The sequence below is a fragment of the Taudactylus pleione genome, unplaced genomic scaffold (genome assembly GCF_031769625.1).
Source record: "Taudactylus pleione unplaced genomic scaffold, aTauple2 ptg000116l, whole genome shotgun sequence".
NCBI lineage: Eukaryota > Metazoa > Chordata > Amphibia > Anura > Myobatrachidae > Taudactylus > Taudactylus pleione.
In genome coordinates this window covers 6,800,237-6,813,246 of record NW_028284518.1, presented here as the reverse complement: position 1 = coordinate 6,813,246, position 13,010 = coordinate 6,800,237, and the positions used below count along the sequence as shown (strand labels likewise).

Here is a 13,010-nt window from a genome sequence, read left to right as displayed (position 1 = left end):
GTACAACTACCTGTGACGTGAGGGGTTTTTGTTTTGTAGAAAAAAAATGAACAAATGCAATTGTAATGTATTGTATTGTATTGTATTAGTTAACCATCTTAATTATCCACAAAGTTAAGCATGTTAATTCAGTCAAGAAAAATAAGAGATACCTAAAGGATGAGATAATTGTATACTTGTACTGTATGTGAACAATCCATGAGAAAGTGGTTAATAGATTCCCTTTTTTCCCTCACAGTGCTTTTGAGGACCGTTATGGTCATTGATCCAGTTTTGGATGTTCCCATGAACATTGAGAAAGACTATGGCCCTCATTCAGAGCCACTCGCTAGCGGCAGTACGCTCGTTCCGAGCGATGTTCGCACATCTGCGCATGCGTACGGTTTTTATTACGCATGCGCGAACCAGTCAGTGCGGCCGAAAATCATTTGTACGCAATATAGCGAGTGCCTACTATTTTGAGTGACAGAATGAGGCGTATGTGGGTGGTAACAGGGGAAGGTGCTTGAAAACGGGGGAGTGGAGATCCGTTCGCAGGCGTGCTTAAAGGTCAAAACGGGCGTTTTATGGGTGTGCATAATTAATATAGCAGCGTCAATGACCACGTCACTTGTTTTTTTTTAACTCAGAACTGCTCGCAAAATAGCGGTTGAAAAAACCAACCACAAGAATAGCGAGCAATTCATATCCTGTTCGATGTACTCAATTAATCTAATAAATAGCGGACATGACGTATGGTGCGAGCGGCCAGGGGGCGTTTTTAAGAAAAAAAAGAGCGTATGTTTTGCTCGCTCGTTCAGACTTAGAGGTGTGAACAGACTGCAATGTGCGAACGGATCATTTGCATAGCCACCCCTTGTTTTTGAACAAACGAACGCAAATAGCGAACGACTCTGAATCAGGCCCTATATCCCTCATATTTAAGGAATTATATTGGAGCTGATTAATGAGTCTTGTTCAAATTACCAAGCCTGTTAAACAGGGACATGCGTTGAGGTCAATGGATGGGGAGGCACTGGCTAGTATCAGAGCCAGATTCACACTTGCATAGATCCTTCTCACACATATCTCCCACTAGCACAGAAGATCCCCCCCCTAGCACAAAAGATTTCCCACATGCACACACAGATAATCCCCCTAGCTCCGGACCCTCCTAACCTTTTTCTCATTTGTGTGTTTCCTCTGTATGCATATTCCAATTTCCTTCTCTCCAGTACTGCTGCTGAGCTCCAATACCTGAGTACTTCCTGGACTGGCCACCTGATCTATGAGTTGTCCATCAGAGCTCAAGGCACGTCCCCTCAGTGAGTCATGCCTCCATTAGCTTTTTTTCTCTGTTTTATTGGCTGCTTCGTGGCCCAGCCCCCAGCTCCAGGCAGTGTCTGAGCTATCAGAGGTGAGGCTGAGCTCTTACTGCCTCATCTCTCGTCTCTCCCTGTGTTTCCAGGGAGTGCTGCAATTTTGGTGAGCTTTGCCTATAAAAACGACCATAATAATACAAAGAAGATATTTATAAGTTATAAATATTTTCTTTATATTAGTATAATAATTTTTATAGTCAAAACTCTGCAGTCTGACAGGGAGTATGACAGGGGAGGCTCTGAAAGTGGAAGTCTAAGATTTTCTTAATCAACAATTTCCTGGGTACAAATTCAGTCACTCACTAAGGATGACCATTACCTCTCAGGATTAGGGCAGCAATAACTGGAGAAAATGAAATACTCTTCTATAAAAATAAGTTACTAAGGGGTGTGGGGTGAGACTGCTGAAGCTGGCGGTTACACCGAAGCACTGCTCTGCATGTTATTAGCAAAAGTTTCCTGCCCTGGAGATCTGCGGTGAAGCTGAAACTATGCAATCGTACCATCATTTTGATTATGCCGTTGACATAGGTCAGGTAAGGCATGGCCATGCTTGAGTTCACATGTGATGAATCACAATTCCTTGTTAGTCATGACTTAAGCTATTGTTGATCTACCTGATAGTATTAAGTTTGGTTTGATACACTTAGAACCAGAAATGCATGTTGTCCAAACAAAATATCCAGCCTTGAAGTAAGTCAGCGACTTGTTTGATACTAGCAGCATTGGCAAGCTACCAGTGGTTTACCACATGCGGCTAGATGAGTCAGTGATCTCCACATGTTGTGTCCCGAGATGCATTCCAGTAGCCAGATACAGTCATCACAGAAAAAATTGACCACACCCCTGTAGAAGAAGTGACACAATGAGTTTCCGCCATGATGTCCAAACATGCATTGATCTATTTTATCTCAATGATATATGATTAACTTAGTGTAGTTAAAGCTCTTTCGGCATCATCACCTTCTCAGGACTTTAGAACAAGTAATCATTGAAATACCAGGGGCTAAGGTTTCCAGTACCCTTCATGCTGCGTTATTGGTGAATTTCCACTGATGCTGAATTATCCAGGTTCACTACCTTAATGATGACCATCGGTAGATAAGTATTCCTACATATGCATTATGGCCTAACCACAGACAGTGCAGTGTTCAGTGCAGCATGGGACAGCTCTCTGCTGGCTTCCCATGTGAGATTATAGCTTAGATTGGGGCCATAACACACAGGAACATAATGAACCTCTATACCAAGTCATGTAGAGGGTACATACAATATACCCTAAAACTCGATGCAGACAAATGTCACTTCAGGCGTTAGAAGCCCTTTGCATCATCATCTCTTAACCAACACTGCAGCCATATGGGAAATGCCACCACAAGAGGAAAAGCTTAGACTAAGGTGATTCTTAGGTAGGGGCCGCTTACTGACCACCCCTGTTCATAGGTATGACCAATTATCTGTCAAAATGTAGTGTATCTTTCATTACAGTGAAGTAACAGCATTTGCTACATTAAAATGTAAAATAGTGTTGGCAGAATCATCATAGTGCAAGGATCGCACCACTTAAAAACATGTTAACAATCTCCCCTGTTCTACAATACTTCATTGTACAGCAACCATTTATATTATTTGCATATGCTCCACAACACTGGCTAGGTGCTGTGTGTCTTCAACAAAGCAGTTTGCATCCACAGCTCTGAATCCAGGTGTGCTCAGATAAAGAAAGAACTGTTATGTGGATTTGTTTCTTACAAGAGCTCATAGGAACTAATACTACAGACTCAGCAAGGCATGCAGGGGTCATGGTGCATCATAGGTGGGCGGTGAGGAGTGCGTGATGGCGCGATCGCATCATCGTGGCTCCGCCCATCGCTATATAATGCCGAGATTACCGACATTGTAAAGCGGGGGTGTGGCTACGATACCGCAGTTCCTTACAGATCATGTCATCGGCCTGTCCGGACCACCCACTTTGTTTGGGAAGTAGGCGGCAGCGGGGCGGACGCAGTGCAGCTCTGGGAGACTTGAATGCTCTTCGAGATTCATGAGCCTTCTGGCCATGCCAGGAGAGTGGGCAAGTATTCTACAGTGAATATCATGATCTTCCAATGCACTCCGAGGTAAATGCCAATAGATTGGTATTTGGAAACGTTAAACCAGATGGGCAAACTCCAAACTGGGTTTGCTTGGACGAAGAAAAATCTCCATTTGTCACCTGCTATTATATTTAGCCTAATTTATCTAAAATGAATCATGAGAATGAGGACACACCAGGGCAGTCTACATTAGATGTGACTCTTAGTGTAGTTAACGCTTTTTCTTTCTGGATATGTGGTGCAAAATCCAATGCCAATTAAGTAGAGGAGGAGACCCCATCTTCACCAGTCCTTTTGCATGGTGGAGATGGCTTTTTTGCAATTAGAAGACCACAATCTTCACCCTTTTAAAGGTATATTTTGTTATAATCTTTTTTCTAATAAAGTGCCTGCATAAGAGCAAACAAATGGTGCACCTTTAAGTAATGTATTTGGAAAAACATGAAGAAGGAAATGAAATACAAACAATATGTGTGAGAACAGAATATCGCCTGTGTATCCAATATCGCCTGTGTATCCAATATCACCTGTGTATCCACTATCATATTTACTGACTGCCCGTCATGCAAGAAAAGGTTTTGTATTAAGAAAATGGAACGATGAACTAATGTACACAAATGATGAGATAATAGTAAATTGATATTTTAAATCTGTAATGATTCATAGCAGCTCAGATGCTACTTATGTTTCCTGACAATTAGAGAACATAAGCACATCCAGTGTTCCACCATAAGTATTTGAAAACAATGTTAGAAAAATAAAATGAGTATCAAATAAAATAGAAAGATATTTTTGATACATTAAGGGCATTTAACTTATGGCTGGGTTAGTTTTTCTGATAGCTGGGGAACCCCATACTCATTTTCCCCTTTTAGGGCCATATTCAATTAGCTGTTTTCTGCGATAAAGTATCGCTAGTGACGTCATTTCGCCATGCGAAAAGTTTCCTCCGTATTCAATTCCAGAGACTTTTCACCGGTGTGGAAACTCAATGCATTGGAACCTGCGAAAAAGTTTTGCCTATGAATAGATGTCGAAAAAAAGTGCAGAATTGGAGTTTTAGGGTGCAAACCTCGGAAAAAAAACCTGCACCCTTGGGACAGTCTCCCAAACGTAAACTGCATCAAAAAAACTTAAAAAACTTTAGATCATCCCAAAAAAGTACTTTTTATTTTGGGGGTGAAAAAGTCCAAAGTTGGGGGACAAACTTAAAAACTAACGAAATAGACTCCAGGGGGCCCCCCAAGTGTGCCCCAGGTGTTTTTCAGTTTGCAGGTGGTTGCGGCAGGTGGATTTTTAATGTTTTTTAAAGGTTTTATTTTAGCAACTTTAAAATAAGCTAGCACCCATTTTCATGTACTCCAAATTTGCTGGGACAACTTATTTTCACCCAAAAAAACTGCCAAATGCTATTCTTCACCACTTATGCAAAGACGCTAAATAGCAGCTATTGAGATCACTTAAGGACCACAAATATCTACAGCAGTCCTATTGGGGAGTATTTATAATGATCCCCAATGTCAGTGCATCTTTTGGGGGGTGTCAGGCCGATTTCCCCAAATCTGACTTTTCGCATGTTAGTTTCGCCGTGTCCCGTTTTTGCTGATTGCTAATTGAATACGGGGATAAGTGGGGACGAGCGCGATACTTTACACTGAAAACCAGCGATGTCGTTGAAAATTCCGGCATGCGAAAAGTACGGGACTTTTCGCGTCTAATTGAATATGCCCCTTAGTGGGAACCAGTCCAGGCTCCTTAGTGGTAGGAATGGTAGCCAAATTTAGGGGGCATATGTGGCAAGTTTTATTATTACTGGAACTTCCTATTAATTGCAATACTGTAGCTCATTTATTTCAATGAGATTTCTGCATGTAGCACATGTTGGAAACTATATTTATAATTACAGGGCCATTGAATTGATAGAGGTATTTATTGATTTTCACATGTGATTTGCACTTGAATTATTTTGAATAAAAATGTGTGTATGTGTCCTTGTATAAAGTAATTGAATTTGATTTTCTATTCAAGCATTCCAAATGCAACATAGCTACTTTATAACATCCTCTGTAGTAAAACAGGTATAATTGGTATAAGTTGAATCGCTTTATAATTGGTCCCTACGTTTATCTACAAGTTATAAAATCAGAGGGTCTGATTCAGCAGCGTTCACAAATGCAACTACGTACGCAGATCAAGTGATTGTTAGCCATTGCGCATTCGTATAAGCCGCACTGCACATGCGCTGCGATCGCACAGAGGCATCCATCGCAGAGTGAGTGACAGGCTGTGATCGTTTTAGGGTGATGACGGGGGAGTGGTCGGGTAAACGCAGGCGTGCCTGTCCATTTGAACTCCATTGCTTAGTCGTGCATAAATTAGCCACTACGGTTACATACACAGCTTTAGAGCCCACAGTGTGCGAAGAGACTTGCAATATCTGCGGCAGGTGTTAATGCTACGTTAGTGGTCGATGTGCGTCAATGGTACTGAAGTTACACAGAAGAGCGACAGCGGACAGATATGAGAAACCAGCAGTGGGCTTCTTTATGTCGGCGGTGCTTTTGCAAGCATTAGCATATTTTCGCAGCTGCGTTCCGTGCGAATTTGCAGCTGCGAACACAATAGCGATCCTTACTGAATAATGCCCGAAATCTTTACGCAGTCCTCATCATTCTCTTATAGGGCTTTTCATAATTATTCACTGTAATTTTGCAGTTCAGTGCACGGAATTGAAATATGATTTCTGATATGGTTAAATAAAACAAAACTTGTTTCCATTACATTAAATGTACCAAGATATAGGGAGGAATTCAATTAAGGGTGAAACTGGTCGCCCCGGCCGATTCTACTCAGCTGTCGCTGCCACGCTTTACAGCAGCAGGATCTCGCAAAAATGTGTTCATCACCCCATAGGGTAGCGAGCACTTTTGTGCGAATCGAGCATTCAGCCGGCTGGGCGAAGGGTGTGAGACCGGATACCGTTGCCAGCATTTAAATGTCGTGGCAAAGGCATTTTGCACCGTTCGCTGGCAATTGAATTACCCCCCGTAGACCTAGATTTGTTGTTACCTCCCAGTCAGCAGTGAGATAAAACCTAACAATGAAGCTCTTGGGTTTGATTTGGCTAGATTGGAATCTCTGATTAGTCAAATGGATGAAACAATTGTAACTGCCGACACTGAAATGTAATAATGCTATTGGTCTCTGTCATAGTGACTATAAAGTACTGTCATTTTATGACACAGATGAAGTAGACTATGAAATGTGCAACACGGAAATTAATGATTTTAATTTTGGTTCATTTATTTTAAGTGTTTGGCTACAAAATATTTTATTTCATCATTCCACTTTCCATTTCTGGGAATGACAATCCGCATTAGATTTCAGGAGGCCCTACAAGCTTTTTTTTATCTCCACTAAAGGAATTGTAACACTGGGTAAAGATTTAACAAATATCTCAAGTATTTAGCATTGTTTGGGTGGTCTCCAAAGCGTCAGATTTATTAACATTAAAATCGCCAGATAATAGCAGCAATTGCTCCATTTTCAAACCCGACACGCTACAATTTACCTGTTTTTTTACACATTAAAAATACAATTTGTCACATATATTAAGCTGCATTTTCACAAGCCACAAGAAAACGCTCCAAAGTAATTGCAAGAAAAATGAAGTGGTTATGTCTGGAATACTGCAAGCATATTAAGCTATCAGCATGTGTTTATAAAAAAATACCCCTTTCCTACTCCCCTTCAATAATGAGCTAATATGAGGTTAATAAACTAAACAGTTGGAGGTGTGATGTTTTTGCTCAGGACAAGCAGATTAACTTTACCACAACTTGGTTTAATTGGTTCAAATTTCAAGAAACTACAAGTTATACGGCAATAACTGACTCACAAACAGGGGGGTGGGGGGAATGACTAAGCCTCATTATGACTGCTTTAAACACAAGGGTGATGGTCGCACAATTTTAGGGGCATGGTTATGCTTTCCCTGAACTACAAAACCTCAGTGCATACCACACCCCACCCAGTTGTGTGGCCACTTGCAGGGGATTGCAGAAGTTTGCATCTCTAATGGGAGAAGATGGGTTGATTGATGAAGATATGTGCTGTAAATGAGCTCCAGAGGTTGGGGAGGACAAGCAACACCTATAGCAGCATTGTTGAGTACACCTCATTTTCATACAGACCTGGTTGAAAGCAGCCAATTGTGAACAGATATTTATTGGGAATACTGATCATTTGTACACAAGCAGCAATTTGGATGGCTCTTGTCTTGTTTTTTTATATTAGCTTAATATAATAACTTTAGGAGTCATAAAATACACCGTTTTACTGGCACATAACTCTGTTTGACAGGAATCATTTATACTGCAGAACAGAAGAACATAGTTTTCTTCCACAAAAGCTGAATAGAACCTGTCATGCAAAGTTTTAGTTGTTTATAAATATACCCCACTATGCAAAAATGAATGCTAAACAAATTACTTTTTCATGGTAATTTGGAGCACAAGTCCTTGCACTGGCTCCTTTTCAGAGCTCAGGGAATTTTGTCTGTACAATGCCAATTTATAATTTCACTAAACATATTCTAGTGGACATTGGATTAATGGTGCATACAAACGGTCAGATCTCTTGGTCGATTGAAACGATACCGATATTGTTTGATCGTTTAAATCGACCTTTTTTTGCCCCCTCAAACGATCAAACGATGCGCGGGCACGGATGGTCGATATCGACCATCGCCCGTGCATGCAGGCCACCCTGGTCGATATTGACCAGGTTAGCCTGGTTACTATAGAGACCCACCATCATTGATCAAGGGTCGTTATAGTAGTTGGGGGAATGGAGCAGGTGCTGGATGTTCGATAAGGATCATCCAGCACATGCTGGTCGATCAGACAATGATATCTGAATGTTGTCTGATCTGACCGTGTGTCCATTAATCTAATTTTCATTTATTTTATTTAATGCTCAACCTTACATTTTCCGGTCATGTTTGTACTGCATTGTGTAAATACCTTCTAGAGTGAACTTCTGTTATATTCTGATGTCATTTAAAAAATGAATGCAAAAAGAAAAGGAGAGATCACTCATGTCGGGCATCTCGTTTGGTAGCAAAAAAAAATAAGGATGAGCAGTTCGGATTCTGTGGAATCCAAACCATTCCGAACATGTGGAATCCGAATCCACCCGAGCCGCCACTCGGGTGTTCCCGTCTGACTCGGATTCCACTGTGAGGCCGGACATCATCCTCCCGATGTCGGATTCTCGCGAGACCTGGTTCAATATGAGGCGCCGCTACCAGGACTTGGCGTCATTTGTTAGTCGGCACGCACACTGCGCACAGCTCTGCATTAAGTTCTCCAGACTCCGGACTAGTGGCTGTGCTGTTAAGTGAGGGGGCACACTGCATGCGGTGCTACTCTGCTAACTAAAGTGGCTGTGTCCAGACTTACAAGTGGCTGTGCTGGCAAAGTGACTTTGTATAGGGGGCATGCTGATGTATGCTGCACTATACTCTGCTGATTAAAGTGTCTGTGTATACAAGCACTGTGACTCCTTGGGCAATAGCCCTCTGTGTGTATAAGCACCGTGACTCCTTGGGCAGTAGCCCTCTGTGTGGGTAAGCACCGTGACTCCTTGGGCAATAGCCCTCTTTGTGTATAAGCACTGTGACTCCTTGGGCAATAGCCCTCTGTGTGTATAGGCACCGTGACACCTTGGGCAAGAGCCCTCTGTGTGTATAATCACCATGACTCAATTGAGCAATAGCTCTCTGTGTGTATAAGCACTGTGACTCAATTGGGCAATAGCCCCTGTGTGTATAAGTACCATGATTCAATTGGGCAATAGCCCTCTATGTGTATAAGCACCGTGACTCAATTAAGCAATAGCCCTCTGTGTGTATAAGCACCGTGACTTCTTGGGCAATAGTCCTCTGTGTGTATAAACACCATGACTCTTTGGGCAATAGCCCTCTGTGTGTATAAGCACCGTGACTTCTTGGGCAATAGCCCTCTGTGTGTATAAGCATCGTGACTCCTTGGCCAATAGCCATCTGTGTGTATAAGCACCGTGACTTCTTGGGCAGTAGCCCTCTGTGTGTATAAGCACCGTGACTTCTTGGGCAGTAGCTCTCTGTGTGTATAAGCACCGTGACTCTTTTGGCAATAGCCCTCTGTGTGTATAAGCACCGTGACTCCTTGGGCCATAGCCCTCTGTGTGTCCATAACACACAAGTACTGTGACTCAGTAGTGAGTGGCAGTGAGTGGTAATGTTTCCTAGATGTGCATTAAACTGCGGTGCCGCTGCTCTGTCGTTTAGTAACCAGCCAGCTCATACAGCCTTTGGCCAATAATGGTGAAAACAATACTGTGAGCTGTGAAGTGGTGTAAATTGAATGTAAATGAGTGGAAATTAATGTTATTGGGGTTAATAATACTCTAGGAACAACAATTAGCCCAAATTATGTGATTTTAGCTTTTTTGTAAATTTAACAAAAAAAATCCAAATCACCAGTCACGAAAGGTTTGGCAAATCCAATACCGGATGACAAATTAGAACCAAATCCAAATCCAGCAAGAATGGTTCGGCGCACAGCCCTAAAAAAAAAAAAAAAACATTGAAAATGAAAAATTTTAAATATAATTTTTAATGAACCGGAAATTTTTTTTTATAAAATAGAGCACACCCAATATCATATGGAGAAGATTCCTTAGAACATGAACAGGTAATTAAAATATAGCAAATTGGCATTATACCAATGTATCCAATCTTTCTGTGTGAGTAGAATTATCTTAATCTGAGTGAATTTCACTTTCACCTCTACATACTTCTCTGTATAGTTCGCCTTTTTATGTGGATTTCCAAAACACTGCCACACTAGCAATTTTCTACTTCATCTTGTTAGCTATATTTTAATTATGGGTTAAAGTTCTAAGGAACCTTTTCCTTATGATATTCAATGTTTTTTTGCTACAAGCCAGAGTGCCCAACTTAAGCTGGGTACACACTTGTCTATATATTGATCGACGATCGACATTACGCGAGTGCTTCGGTTGGTGTGTACACTAGATATGTCTGTGAATTACGTAATTCACAGAAATATCAGGTCAGCCATGCAGCACTGCCGATGCTGATAAATCTTGCAGATATATCGGTACATCTGGCTGTGCATACAGGTTGGGTATGGGATGCCGGCACTCAGGATCCCGGCAGTCAGAATCCAGATGCCAGCATCCCGACCAGGTTAGAATGCCAATGCCCCCAGGTAAGTAATCCTAACCTAACCCTACCCCTATCCCTCCCCCCCAGTACCTAAACCTAAGCCTCTCTCCCCACAGCCTAAACCTAACCTCCCCCTGAAGCCTAACCCTCCTCCTAGTGCTTAACCCTCCCTCTAACCCCAGTACTTACCTTCGGGATTCCGGCGGTCAGGATGCCGGCACCGGTATTCTGATAAGTGTCGGGATTCCAGCGGTCAGCATTCTGACCACATCCTGTGCGCATGGGCGACCTGCCAACCACCAGTACAATGGCTGCAGGGAACGCTGACATCCCAACTGGACGGGCAAATTGAAATGCCCACCTAGATGCGATGTCTGGCCAAACATATTGAACAGACGATTGGTAAGTGTGTGCAAATTGGCCGATTGGACAGTGGATCGATCTGCTGACCGATCCGTCGTTAAAGTGTGTATCCAGCATTAGGGAGTACTTTATCCCCTTTTTCTCATATTCATGAATTACACTCACAGAGAAGTTTTTGTGAACCGTATAGAGGGGAGTTAATCAGAATAATTACAGATGATAAGTGGATGGTTAAGCACTTGGCTTAAGAGACGTACATAAAACAGGGGTATAAAAGGAAGACAGAGTAATTGCTATAAACAGAGGCTTGTGGGAACCCAAAAATATAATGGGGGTTGAGGGGAGTATGTGCCAAAGTTAGAGACACTAAAATCGTGTTTGTGAAGTAGAAGGCCAGTGGAGTGAAGAGTGCAGAAGGTTGATAAACAGTTTTGAATCCAGAAGAGTGCTCCAGGAACATGAGCTTTGAGAAGTGACTCTCATCAGTGAGTTTCAGGAGAGTCTGGACAATGTTTAAAAAAGGCGATCAGTTAAAAGGCAAAACCAGGTTGTTTTTGGCCCCTTCAAAACATCAGCCAGACTCACCGGAAACTTGCAGATGCCTGCACCACGGAGGCTATTACATCTACCCCTTAGACTTTGGTGTAAGCATATAATCGATCACTTTTGTGAGTACAGGTTCAGCATAACGTGGGAGGCGTCAGCTTGGTTGCAGAGAATCCTTGTTGGAGTGAGAGTCAAAATAGTGAGACATGTAGTTGTACACAAGTCTGCCAAGTAATTTGGAAGCACAGGGAAAAGTAATGCAGTTGTTGGTGAGAGGCTGGGTTACAAGATGGTTTCTTTAGCACTAGTGAGATTTGTGCATGTTTAAATGAGGATGGTTATAGGGGCCTTGTCAGAATGAACATGGTGTAGCAAGTATGCTTACAAGCTCTCCAATTTAGGCATCCAGCTCCACAATCCACATCCTGCCTTGATACAATCCACAGTTTGGGGCTTATTGTTTGGTGACTGACACCTCACATACACTGCTGTGCTTGCTCCTGGCTGGGTCTTTACTGGGGAGACATTTTGTGTCTGTTCTTGTCCTGGGCCTAGATTCCTGACATCAACGATCTCCTGAGATCCCGACTCCTGTCTGTGACTATTGAGGTGGCCTCCTGTCTCAGCAAGTCCTGCTTTGCTCCCTTGTTGTGCGTCATTATTCAGTGCCTGGCTGATTGTTTTTTTCCTGCTGGAGCATTGTGATGGCTGCTATTGCGGTGGACATTCTTTCTTTGGCTCAATCTGCTGCGGGCTGGCAGCTTTCTCCTGACGGATGGAGCTTTTGTAGTAGCCTGCTTACAGGTGTCCAGTGACTGTGATTCTTGGCTCCATCTGCTCCCTTTGCATGGCCTCCCAGGCTGTCTCTCCCTGCACAGTACCCCTACAGAGGGATTATAGATATTCCCTCCTGCCCCCCTAGTTTTATTTCTATCTGGATGGCTGCATGATTGTAGGCACTTACCAGCCTTTCTTGGTGGGGTTTGTTACCTACTTACTATATGTGTTTTGCTAATTATCACTTTACTGTCACAATATCTATTTAGTTTATATTATACAAATGTGTCCACATACATCTATCCTCTGTGTGCTACAAGTCGCATTACACAACGCATGAGCTCAGTGCCACTCAGTAGTGCCGAGCATCTTTTTGTGTGACCTTTTACATTAAAATGCATCTTATTCGCAAAATGATGCGAATAGGATGCACAAGCAGCTTCTGCTGATTTAAATGACATGTGGCATGCCTATATTCTGTGTGCGGCTGCAGTCATATCTGCATGCAAAATGCTATACTCATCTCATTAAGACATTTTCATGTTTTAATGAGATGAGTACCATTTTGCACATTTACTATATATTACATGGCATTAGAAAATCAAACTTCCCCCATTTCCCCACTATGCTACC

At 42.3% G+C, this 13,010-nt stretch overlaps 1 protein-coding gene across 1 annotated transcript in view; it reads left to right on the top strand.

Moving 5' to 3' along the window:
- LOC148524745 (N-acetyllactosaminide beta-1,6-N-acetylglucosaminyl-transferase-like) overlaps nucleotides 1-13,010 on the top strand; it is a 67,724-nt gene that overhangs the window by 39,076 nt on the left and 15,638 nt on the right. The gene's annotated exons all lie outside the window — the stretch shown is intronic.